Here is a 13,722-nt window from a genome sequence, read left to right as displayed (position 1 = left end):
ACGTCTCGAGTGCCCTTTATCCACATTCGTTTGTTTGTGCGGTCTCTCTGCGGTCCACCAAAAAAATTAATACTCTTGACAATTTAACACTGGTGTCCATATTCGGATGGTCATGCCTGTATGTTGTTTTATTTTTGTGTTGGCCTGTTACCCCTGCACACACACACATAGACTCACACTCTCTCACGACGGAGAGAGTGAGTGCGCCGGGCTGGGCAGAGGCACCGTTCTGGCGTCGTGAGAGCTTGTGATCGGTATCATTTTTTGTTGTGTGCCGTCGCTGCCTCCCCCTCTTTCTACCGCAGAGACGCTAATTGTTAGGCTGCTGCCGCTACCTCGGCTGCGGCTCGGTCCTCGTCTGATAAAGCGACCTCGCCATTGCGCCTGCCTGACTTACTACTTCCCTCTCTTTCTCTTTTTTGTTAGTTTTCTTTTCCTCGTTTTATTGCATTGCAAGCTGCAGAGCCAGGCGCGCAGTTCAGATCGAAGCTCACGTGAGACTCTGCTACCGCTCTTCTTCAACCTACCTACCACATCACACTGCTCAGGCATTGTATTTGTGCAATTAGCAGCGTTGGTGGCAGAGCAGCAGCGATTATGCAACGCAATTGAATGCTGAAGGAAACACGAAAAAAAAAAAAAAAAAAATAATGGAATACTGGAAACTTCAAAAAGCTCGTCAAAAGCTATGCATGTGTGTGCTTGTGTGTGTCTGATGGCAATTTCCGACTTAAAAACCAATTGGAAATTGAAATTCCTTGACAGGGCCAGGCAGGCCCCACATATATGGTCTGTGGTGTTCGGTGCGGGGTAAGGTGGATTAAAAACTAATTGAATATCGGGTCGGAACATTTTCGACACATTGTGTGCTTGCAGGGGTGGTACATTTATTTAAGAATCACGCAAGCCGGTGTTTGTTCCGTTCAAAGTTCTGGATCTCTCCCGTTCCCACTTTTTTTTTGTTGCTCTACTGATGTTTCTCAGTCTCTATCCTTTCATGGACATCGATACCCTTGAAGAAGAGCTATGTAATTTTGATCAGATTTTTGCAACACATTGAAGGACGTTTCTCCAGAATCACATTTGATTAAAGTCGTAAATAGAATAACACAGCCATCGATCTGAAATCTGAAAGGGTATCAGAAAGACCGACCCCCTCAAGGTAGTCTAAATTTTGTGTTAGCTTTGCACCTCGCGAGCACATTGCGTGTGCGTGTGCGCGTGTCGTGCGTCTATGTGTGTGTGTGCTTTTTTTGAGAACCTAAGCATCGGCATAAGAACTACTGCGACGGCGACGACAACTGAGGCGCTGTTTGTTGATTACATAAAAAATGAAAATAATTATGTACACTTTTGTACATTGTCAGGCACACACACACACACACACACACACACACACAGAGGGAGAGAGAGAGTCACAAACGTGTGCGTGAAACTACATATAAACAAATACAAATGCAGATACAGATGGGTATGCGTATGCGTATGCACTAAGCACTATGCGAACACAAGTCAGTCGACGACTTTGTGTGTGGTTGAGGCGATAAGATACGGCGTATAGCAGCAGCGACAGCAGCAGCACCAGAACCACAAGCACCAGCACCAGCAGCGAAATAGTGCGCAAAATGCAAACAAAAAACTTAAAAGTAGCAACAGCAGCAGGAGAGGAGACGACGACAGCCGTTGCCCTGCCCCTGCTCAGTACCCGCCGACGACTTTGTTGGTTGTTATACAACAACAGAAAATGGAGCAGAACTCAGCAGAAGGAGAAGAAGAAGAATCAGTAGATAAAGCAACAGGAAATGCAGTAACAGCTGATCAAAGATGAGCTAACAGTGTGGACGACTAACAGTTGCAGTGCAGAGAGAGGCCGGCCTGTTATAGCTGTAACAGAGCAACAGAACAGGAGGATGGGATAAAACAGTAGAGTTTGTTTACAGTTCCAAAATAGGGATATGTGATGTCTGTCGTTAACAGTTACAAAAATGAAGAGGAAAGAGATAGAAGAATCATAGTAAGTCTTACAGTACAGGCGACAGAAGCCCAAGAGGCAAGATTCTGAATGATATCCATGGAGAAGCAGGAAAGTGCTGGCAGAGTAACAAGTAAAAAAAAAAAAATGTTGCGTTTACAGTGCCATAGCCAGGGCGGTCATGTCTGGTACAGGCGACAACTGTGTCATTGGTGATATGTGCACAGATGTAAAAGCAGCGGACAGTCAGTCCTGTAATCACTGGGCGATACTTGGATTAAATCAGAACAAATCATAGTAACAACACTATATGCACGAATGAATATATCTATTGCTAGAGTGTTACGTACGTCAGTTCGTGAGGAGGAAACTCTGACCACTACGTCGCTGGGGATACATATGTATGGGGAGGCGGGCGCCGCTATTCATAAATAGTAATTACAATTGTTCTCACAGCTGTTTTTTTTTCTGTTTATCAAAATGATATACGAATACATACACAAAGAGCACCCTATTTAAAATGCAAACCATGATTATTTTCCGTTCAAGCTGTGTCATAACTAGTTGCCAACTATTTCTGTTCCCTCTCTCTCTCATTCGGCTCGCCCCTGCTCTGCTCTGCTCTTATTTCTGTCAATTATCAATTCATCTATTTAACTAAATGTTTAACAAAAATACACGCACACTCACATGCAGTCAGTCGGGTGCTCTTTGAGTGTGGTGCAGCATTGAACATTTGCGTTTGCTTCCAAAATGTGCTAATTAGTGGGAAACGTTTATCGCATTTCTGTTCATGTATGCATTTTTGGTTGTGTGTTTGTGTGTGTGTGTGTGTGTGTGGTTGGTTGTCAATTGGTTTCAGTTGGGTTGATTGAAGGGCAACCCTGGCAAACTTATAAGGCAGCGGGACAATCAAACGTTTTTTTTTCTTCTTCATTTTGCTTTCTTGGTTTCGTTTGTTGAGAGTTTTCAATCATCACGCACGAATTCACAAATTAATGTAGAAATTAATTTGTGGTAAAATGTATAGATTATAAAGTTGATGGTGACATTTTTGTCTGTTGACAATGCAAATGTTGCGTGGACGAAGAGAGAGAGAGAGAGAATCTGAGAGAAAGCAGCGAAGGAGAAAACAGAGATTTTGCGGATCTGAAGACAGGGATTGCTTTCATCCTTTGGTCATGTCATTCCTTCCTTTTCTTGTACGGCTTTTCTGTTTTCTCTCGCACTTCTCCCTCACTTTCTCTCGTTCTTCTCGACTCTAATACTGCTGACTCTGCTCTTTTCCTCCTCGATTTTCTGCTTCTAATAAACTCCTTCTTCAGTCATGTACTCCTACTTTTGTTCCTACTCCGTTATTTACTCAGTTTTTTCTTTGGTTTTTTTTTTGTTGGCTATATTACGTATACGCAACGATGATCGTTTCTCTCTCTCTCTGATTTTCTTATCAGCCCCTGAGACTTAGAACCGAGTAAACAACGCTTTGTGTCCACACTTGTGTGAGTGTGTGCGTGTGGGTTTTCTTTTTTCCATTTTTATTATTCTCATTTATTAATGTTTTTCTGCCTTGCATATGTTTTGCTTTACCCTTTTGTTTTGTTTGGTTTCGTTTTGCGAGGAAAATGTGCTTTGTCTATATTTAGTTGTATTTAATTGCGGTTGACCCAATTTGTTGTTCTTGTAGTAGAGACACGATACCTCGAGAGTCGAGTGTATGCCTTGTGTAATTGCTTATAGTAAAAAAAAAAGCAAAAGAAGACTCTACATACTCTATAGAAGGAGAATGCTTGGACGAGAGGAGGGCAGAGAGTGAGACGAACACACGATGTGTTTATTTTGGTTGAATTCAATTGAAATTGAAATTTTAATGATCAGTTTCAGCTTCGAGACGAAATCACTTGGAAAGGTACGAGAGTCGGTTAGGGTATAGCGTGTGTGTGGGAGCGCTTTAGATGGGTAGAGAGAGAGATAGAGAAAGAAAGTGCGCCTGGCAACAGGGTTTTTTTGTGTGTGGCAGAGCGTAACGCAGTGTGTCAGACAGAGCAGGGCATCGGATAAACTTAAATGCCAAAGCAACAGCATACTAAATGCACATGCAAGCCACATGACATGTACAGATGAAGAACGTACTACAGTTTTGGTCACATGTTGGTGGTAACACAGGGAAAGAAGCAACGAACCTTATGGCATACACCGGACTAGGATCGTTTTCCGAGTGGATATAGATTGTATTTGTTCAATGCTTCTGTTTATTCGAGGTTTACTCTGTTTGCCCAAAGATAAGATGAACAAGAGTCGTGCTCTTTTAGTGATTGAAGCCCGGAGTCATAGAAATTGTTCAAGTTTCTTCTCGGTTAAGAATCAAAGGGGATTTGAGTTCTATGTTTGACCATCTAATGCAATGGTTGTATACGGTTTATCCTTTTCGGTTCGCCAAAGTTTACTTTTTTTGGATATTTTTTTTTTTTTTTTATCTCCTCCTGTGATGCAGTGGTACTGCCTCCTTCAGTCTCCTGTATCATCTTCCGCTTCTTGCTCCTCTCTCTAGCCCACTTTTTTCGCTCTTTTTACCGCATCTAAAAAGCCGGCAAACTTCATTTTTACGCTCTTTGCCATGCCTTGCCTTTCTTTGCTGCGCTTTTCTCTTGCTCTCTTTCTGGTAGCTCTCTCACTCTTTGTGCGTGCGGCGGCATGGGTAATGAAGTCGTGACAGGGGGGTTAGTGGGGGGGAAAAAAATGGGAAAATAAATTTATTTTTATTTTTAACAAATACGAGCGACAATGCCGTCGTTGTTCAATTTTCCGCTGCTTTGCTAAAATTAAATATGGTTAAACGGCAAAAACTGCATTCCCTCTCTCTCTCTTTCTCTCTCTTGCGTGCGTGTGTGTGTGTGTGTGTGTGTGTGTGTATTTCGGCTTCTTGTATTTCCTGCCTGCTCTGCTGCGACCTCCTCACTATACCCCCTCTCGCTCGCTGAGTGTGTGGCTGTCGCACGTGTCGATGTCGGGGACGGTGTCGCTTGCTTATTGTTATACCCTTGAAGAGTGTATGATGATTTTTCACTAAATATGTATGTAAGGAGTCTATTAGGTGTATATGTAGGTACATATATTCTTGATGAGAACAAATGGTGGAGCATATCTCTACCTCTTAAGATGTTTTAACAAATAGTCCCACGTAATTTCTCAGAGTCCATGAAATCTAGCAAATGGCAAGTGGAAAAGGGTATCAAAAGCTTCGGCTACCTGCCAGGCTCTGCTGTCTGCCATGTTGCTATTGCTTCTGCCTCATTTTGGTCGAGATTTCGATCAAGGCTCCGCCTCCTCCGATGTTGTTTTTTAATTAATTTAATTATGCATTAATCAAGCACAGCCCGGTTTAGGTTTTTGTTGCTGTCGTTTTTGATTATACAAAAAAAACGACAAAGTTTTGCCCAGGGAGGAGGGTACGTACTCGAAAATTAAATAATTTCTTGAATGGTTTATCTCATTTAGTTGAAATGCAATGATAATCGTAATTACTGTGCAACTTATTTATTTATAAACATTCCCCATGTTTTTTTTTGTGACTCACTGTGCGGCCAAAGAGAGAGAGAAAGAGAGAGAGAGAGCTTTTGATGACTTATTTTGAAGCCTAGCCCAAACAGCTGTTTGTTGTGCCTGCCTCTTTGTTGTAGTCCTTGTTTATGTTTTAGCAGTGTTTAGTGGAGCGAGCAGGGGGGGAAACCAAAGAGAGAGAGAGAGAGAGAGAGAGAGTTGTTTATGTTGTGCTACCCAAAAAGTACAAAGAGAGAACGGTTCACTTTTCAATAAATGGCAATGTCATGCGCGAACGCTTCACACACGCTCTCTCTCTCTCTCTCTCTTTTGCTCGTATCTCTCTCTATCCCAGTCTACAAATCTTGTTTACGATGATTTTGCTTTTGCCGGCTCTCTGTCCCCCTCATTCACACACTTACACACACTGTGACAGCGCCCCGTGGTATGTGTTTTTGTCTGTGCTTTCGAGAGTATGAGTGCGACAGACGCGGTATTGGGGGAATTTTTGAAAATTGCGGCCGCACTCGCCGCCGCCTTGCTTCATTCGATTGCTTGCTCGCGTGCCTTACGGTTCGAGATTAACTAAAATAATAAATAAAATAAAAACCCAAAGAAAATGAACACTAAAAGTATATTGTATTTACGGTTTTTCTTTTGAGATTTACTGAGAGTGAATGATGACAAGCTTTATCTTTATGATGAAAATCACAACGAAATGCGGCTAATTTTCATCTGGAAAATATATGTATATGTTTTTTTTTTTGACGTGATTGAAAGCGAGATCTAATAAAAACGTGCACATCCCTCGAAACGACAACAGAAACAACAGAATCAGTTGAAAGCAGCGCGTCGTCACAGCAAGCATAAACAGTAAAAAAAAAGCAGCAAGCAGTGAGCAGTGAGCAGAACAACCATAACAAGCAGTAGAACGCCTTGTATGGGTGTAGAAGCAGCAGGAGAAGGAGGAGCAGGAGCAGAGGTATGTGGAAGTAAAACAACGGCAATATCAGCAAAGAGAAGAACAGAAGAAATGGTGGAGCAAGAGAGAGCAATAGAGAGTAAACGTAGAGGTAGAGGTGTGCGTGTGTTCGTGTGTGTGTGTGTGTGTGCAAGCTAGCAAAGAAGCAACAAAAACAACAAATAAAGAGTGTTGTAAAAAGTGTTGTAAAGAGTGTGGGGAGGGGGGGACGGCAAAGGCATATGCAGAGATTATAATAATTAATTTTGGAAAATTCTTTTTCTCTCCATTTTGAAGTGTTTTTTTAGTTTAGTTTTTTGCATAATAATACTCGATGCGATACGATTTCATAATCAAGCTACTAAATGGCACGCGGCAAAGCATTAAAAGAACAACAACAACAATTAATGAGCAAAGAAACAACACAGCAACAAACAAAAACAAACAACAGAAAAACAACGAAGCAAAGAAAAACCACGTTGAAATTCTGGACAGCGACGTCAGCGTCAGCGTCGCCCCGTTCTCGCACGCTCGCTTACGCTCTCTCTCCTGCCTGCCAGCCATGTGTGTACTCCAATCCAAGCAGTTCCATATTCCACATCAACTGTGATGTGTGCAAATAAAAGTACAGTGAAAGCTTGCCAGAACTTTTGCTCTTTGTTGGAATGACAGAAGAGCTGTCGAGCGGACGAGTGTCCACTGTGCTTGATGGTGGAATCCTGCTCAAAAGTGATAATAAAATCATAATCATGAATAATTATTTTTAAAGCCACCACTACACGTTGCTGACGATGGTGTGCGGAGGGGGGGTGCAAAGAGTTGGGGGATTTGACTTGTGTGACACACTAAAAGTGCTGCCGCCGCTCTCTTTGCGTTCTCCCGCCCATTCATTCGGCCGCTCTCTACCTATCTCTCTTTGTCTAGCCATGCTTTGTCTCGCTTTAAAATGAACGCGTGAAAAGCAGTTTTGTTTTTCAAAATATATGCAAAGATTGGGGGGAGGGGTGGATGTAGTAGTGGAGTGGGAGAGGAACAGTGGGCAACAATTATAAACGCCAAAAGCGTTTTTCTAGCGGCCTTGTTGCGTTTTTTTCTGTGTTTGTATACACATGCTTGTACACATATGTATATAAACATGTATTTGTATTATTTATTTCTTGCTCTCTTTGCGTGTATGGTCATTTTTTTTTGTACATAGTTTTAGTTGTTAAAAATATACACGTTTTCCAATTATTTTATTTTCTGATCATTTGTAATTTTTTTTTTTTTCGAAAATTAGACGGTTTTTTCCTTTGTTTTATTAGGAAATACATATACGAATATTAGTTTATTCCTTAATTTTTTGGAAGGAAGGAGGAATTTGGTATCCCATTTTGGATCGGCGTTTTTTTTTGTTGCTGTTTTTGCCCGTTTCTTCTATGTACGTTCTTTGTAGTTTTTCTTCTTCGCTTTTCGTTGAGGCGTATACGTAATGTGCAGGGCAAAAATAGAGAGAGACTGAGAGCGAAAACAGGCATACGTCAGAGGGCATTACGTATACGCCGCGTGGTTCGTCGCCATCGTATTTTGTACTACCTCTCCACCCCCTACCCCCTCCGCTTCTTCTTAGCTGTTTCTGTTGTCTTGAGAAAGTTCTTGAATATTTAAGGGTATAACCAAAAAAAAAGTGTCCTTTAAAAAGGCACCACCATCAAATGCAATATCTGAGAGAAATTTATAGAAGAGCAAAAAGATAAACGAAAAACTGTGTAAAAATATTCTTTCATCTAACAAAACTTATCATGAAATATATGTTTTTGAAATGAATTTCAAAAATATTTGTTTATATTTCATCAAAGCCTTGCATAAAGGCAGATAGGAAGATAGAGAGAGAGAGAATGCCGTAGAGAGAGAGAGAGAGTGAGTGGGAGCGAGATATAAAGAGAGAGCGCGCGGAGAGAGCATTGATTGCCGCCATAAGTTTTTGCAGTTCTCTCAAAAAATGCTTAAGCAGCTGTTGTTGCTGTTGCTCTTGCCGTTTGATTTTTGTTTCGTTTTTTGGTTTTGCTTTTTTGTTTCTGTTCTTTCTCCTTATTGTTGTTGTTGCTGCTGCCGCTTTTGTTGGCTGCTTTGGTTGCTATTTCACTTTTTTGTTGCATGTTATCTTTTGGATGGCCGGAAGTATGCGAAAGCTTTTCGGCGCTCTCTCACGCCAGCTCTCTCTCTCCCTCTCTCTCTCTCTCAGTCACTCTTTTGTTGTTACGTGAAATGAAATGTTTGGAAAGCTGTGGCAATAATTTTTGCTTTTGGTTTTATATGTTTGAATATTTATATAGAACAAAAGACAACACAAAAACAAACAAATTTCACATGAAATTAAAATATAATTCAAATTCATATCTGCTTTTGCTTTAAATTTGTTTTATTTGTATAAAAGCAGAAAAAACCAGAAAGCCGGCATTAAATACATTTCTCTCCCTCTCTCTCTCTCTCTCTCTCTCTCTCTCTCTCTTTTGCTCATTTTGTTTATTTTGTTGTTTTTAATCATATTTTTTCTCACGCTCCTTTACATTCGCTGTTATTTATTTTATTTAAAGAGGAAGCCACTCATTTAACATTTTCTCTGTATAGATTTTCACATCCATCTCTGTATGTCTCTGTCTCTCACTCCCTCTCTATCTCAATTGGGCGACAATTTTCACAACAACAAAAATCATGCTGGCCGAATGGTCGAAGGGGAGGGGTTGGGTGAAGTGAAGTGAAGTGAAGTTGAAGCGGGGCAGGATGTTCAGTCGCCCGATGATTACACGCATATATTTTTTTTTGTATTTTATACAGTGATGTCGCCAGGCATTAGGATAGCACAGGGTATGCTATGCGTGGCTACTGCTTGACCACGGGAGAGTGTAAGCAGTGTATGACGAAAGTATTGTTGTATACTATTTCTGCAAGATCTCTCTCACGAGAGTCGTTATTTCTTGGACTCACTATGGGTCATTTTCCTCATATCCCTATCCTACTGCTGCTATTGAATGTTTTAGTTCTCGTCTGATATATGTTAACCCTTTGAAAGGGTATCAATATTGCGCTAATGCTTACCATAAGAAGTCATGTTTAAGTAGGTCCTTAAGGTCAAAGTTCACTTTCGTCCAGCTCCCACGTCATGTGGAGCCGGGGGGTATCTGCAAGTCGTGCCTGTGTTACTTGCCTGCTTTTTGGTGGCTTACAGCTAAAGTGGCTCTCCCCCTGTTAGAATGCTCATTATATAGCATATACTTGATGCTTGCGTATGTGTATGCATTTCTATCTACATCGGTGTTTATATGTATCTATGTGTGTGTATATCTGGATGAATCATCATTCAACATCATCGTCAGCAACGGCCTCATCCAGTGGCTGGCCTGGCTGGTGTTTCATTAGCGATTGTTGTTTATGTTCTTTATTTTTTATTTTGTTTTTTTTTTTTAGCATGCAGCACACTCGCTCAGGTACAGTTACCACCATGTGCTGCTTGCTGTTGCCTGTTTCTACTGCTTTCTGGCTAATTGGGGGAGAGCTACCGTTAGAAGAGTGCCCCCAAAATGCAAGTGTTGCCTCATTTCCTCTTCCTTATCCTTGTTTCTCTTCCCCCCTCAGACTCGCATTCATCCTTGCGCGCCCACTTATCCTTGTATGCCATCATTCTATCCACTGAATGGACTGACTGACGTTTGTGGGTGGCGGCGCTCCTCCCGTTGACATTTAAAGCATCTGCTGAGGGTTCTTCTTTCCACTGCTTTCCCTCCTGCTTGCCAGACCAAAGGTCTGCGGGTCACAGAGCATTTGACGTTTCTAGAACGAAAATGTGACTAGATGTCGACGGCGTCTCCTAATAATCTCCAAACAGTCAAAACAACGAAAGAGAGACAGGGAGAGTAAGAGAGCGATAAAAGTAAAAAAAATAAACAACACCAAATCAAAAGAGAAGAGAACGAGCGGCTCAAAAGGCTCTCTCACTCGTTCTCTCTTTGGAAAACAAACAAAACAGATGGACAACGGACCATATGCAAAAGAGACTAAAAAAGAGAGTTGTGTGTTTCGGAATTTAAGAGAGCGAAGTGTATCTGTGGCGGCATTTGTATCGGAACGTCATGCAAGCGGGTACCACAGTGCTTGTGTTTTTTTTTACGTGTGGCTGCCTGTGTGTGTGTGTGTTAGTGTGCCTAACAAATAGTTGAAGTTTTTGTTGTTGTCTCTAAGCGGCCATATTTGCTAATTAATTATGTCAAAGGCAGCCATAGCCATAACTTCTCCCCCCGGTTAAGCACACAGCACTCTGATCCCATTCCACCTCACGTTTTCACACCACCCCACACCCCACACCCCACACACAGACACACAGACACACTGCTCTTCGCATTGGCCTGCCCTCACAAAAACCACGTTGTTCCAAAGTGCATAAAATATAAGGTGAGGCCTTTTCAGTGAGCGCTCTCATGAAACTCGCACACTTTTCCTTGTGCCCCAATACGAACAGAACGCACAAGAGAGAACGTGTCAACAAATAGGCAACTCGAAGAACACCTTTCACTCTCTTATTCAACCTGCCCCTCCTTCTATTGTCGTGCAAAAATGTTTCAAATTGTTTATACTTTTTGTATTGGATTTGCCGCTTGTTTTCTTGTTGTTTTTCCAGCACAGCAGCAGCAGCAGCAACAGCAAAACAGCAACAGCAAAGTTGCCAAGACAACGACGAAAACTTTCGAAAATCGGTAAAAGGAAGGCCAGCCTCAGAGGCCGAAGCTTTTGATACACTTGCAGGTTTAATGATTGAAAGTTCTGTATATTTTTTCTGCATTGCAAAGCCATAAATACTCCGCTCAGCACAGGGTATGGAAAAATTGCGTCGCAGCGTTGCTTCCAGGGCCTTGTCTATTTATTTGAGACGCCACTGTACGGTGGGAGAGACGTCGATGCGACGCCAGCTTTGGAGGTCGTCTTCGGTGCCAGTAGCTGAGGCAGCGGCAACGACAGAGAAGCTTTTTATTTGTTTTTGTGCTCTTCTTAATGTTGTTTCTCTGTTGCTATTGCTTTGTGCGTTTTGTTCTCATTCTCTTTCTCGTTTGTTGTGGCGCGCTTTATTGTTGTCGCTGCTCTTTGCACATGCAAAACAAAAAGAGGATAGGGAGACGAATAAGAACAACTAACGGCATGTCAAAGTAAATTTCTTGGCTGGACATTTTTCAATGTGTTTTTTGTTGTTTTTGTATGCAATACATATGTACATACATATGGGCATATACATATCTCGTGTTTGTTGAAAATCAATAAATAATAATACACTTTGTTGGCTGCCACCCCTCACCGCACCACCTGCCCCATGCCACCTCTAGCAGCCCGTACAACGTGCCGCCGCTTGCCTAACAGCAGAAAAGTTGGCCCAAAAAGGGCAAATGAATATTCAAGTTAATTGCAAACTGCGCTTTAGGGGGGCGAATGAATATTCGATGAATTCAATTTTTGGATGAATAAAAGGCATGAGGTACATGTAATTTATTGATTGAAGGCGTTAGGGAATGAATTCGAAGGCATTGTTGAAGAATAAGTGAAGTAAATGGCTAGAAATAATGATATAATCCCTAAGACCGAGTGGAAGGCATGGTATAGAATGAACTAATGATGAACAAAGGAATAGAATGGCGAAAACCGTCGGTGTTAAATGCGTCGTGTATGAATAAGGGAATGAATGTGGTAGGGATGAATGCATGAATGAATGAATGATCTTTGGACTCTCCCTCTTTAGTTTTTTGCTGTTTCAGTTAGATTTTTTTTTTGCTTCTATTTGCAACTCTTCGAATACAAGCATTGAAAACAACTACATATGTATGACCAAAGCAGAAATGCACACACGAAATACGAAACTAAAATGAGAACTGCTGATAAGATAATCCACTAATCACTCACACATGCCAGCAGTGCCAGCAGGCATAGGCAGCAGGCAGAAGGAGTGACTGAGTCCGAGAGAGCAGGCATGGCAGGTGGAACCCAGCAGTCAGACAGAGCGCGCAATTTGCTGCCTGCGATGCGATGCGACGCGACGCGGGGTTGTGGGTGACGTCGCCGACGTTGTTGCTGCCGTCGCGTCATAAAACGGCACAAAAAGCTAACACGCGTAAACAAGCAAGGCAGCAATAAAATGCCAGCAGCAAAAACGAGAGAGAAGCAGCAGCAGCAGCAGCAGCAGAGATAGCCAGACGTAGATAGCGAGAGTGGGAGAGCAGCAGAATAGAGAATACAGTCGCGGGCAAAGTAAAAGTAATAGTGAGAATGACAATGAACTTATGCATTTTGCCGTGACTGTAGTTGAAAATACAGTAAGTTTTCGGTGGAGCAATCGACGTGATCGTCTGACTGGCAATTTGCCGATCCTATCACAAATCGAATAATCAAAAATATAAATAGTTCTACATTTCTATAATAAAACGTTTTATCGAATTCTGAGTCTTGTGGTGTGTCCAAAAATTGTGTTTTCTTTGAGTACTATTCCTATGCCCGCCGCTGTATGAGCACACTCGCGTAAACTCGTATGCGTGCAACAATGCGCAGCAAAGTAGGCAATCAACGCTCTGTGAAGGACGTTTGTTGCAACATCGACAAAAACAACAACAATCGATTGTGTCTAGTCATGCTCACGACATCCATTTGCTGACTGGCTTACCCCAAAGTGCTGCAACATTGATTGATTCGTCAATCAGTCATTATATCATCAAAATGGCTAAAAATACTTGATGAAATGTATCTAAGCGTAGTGATTTCTCCAAAGAATTTCAGATTTAACGGTGAGACAATATCTTCCATATACAGATGAGTGAGCACTCACGATCGCTGATGATCTGATAATTTTCGAATTTAAAATTTCAAATGATGTTCTATGAGTCAGTCTATGAGCATAACTACTACGATTTTTGCTGAACCCAAAAAACAAATGTGAAACAGAAGATCATATTTATTAAAACCTTGAGAAGGCTTTACCGATTTAAGAGATTCCTTTAAACTTGGATAACAATCAAAATGGAAATATTTAGGTGACAAGAATACAGATTTTAAAAATTTTTAATGATGGGATATGCTTTAAGCTGTGGTGGGGAGGCTTTTTGCACTCTCGGTTCCGAGGCTCGGCCTCCAACACATTTTTTCGAACTGCACTACTGCCTCCACGCACGAAATGTATTTTATTTTTGTGCATTCTTGGAGCAACGGGAACAAGATCTTTTCAAGTAATTTTTGGGAGATC

Source organism: Drosophila persimilis, unplaced genomic scaffold (assembly GCF_003286085.1).
Source record: "Drosophila persimilis strain 14011-0111.01,24,50 unplaced genomic scaffold, DperRS2 tig00000804-arrow-arrow-pilon, whole genome shotgun sequence".
In the NCBI taxonomy this organism is placed as follows: Eukaryota; Metazoa; Arthropoda; class Insecta; order Diptera; family Drosophilidae; genus Drosophila; species Drosophila persimilis.
Note: the sequence above shows the minus strand (reverse complement) of the source record.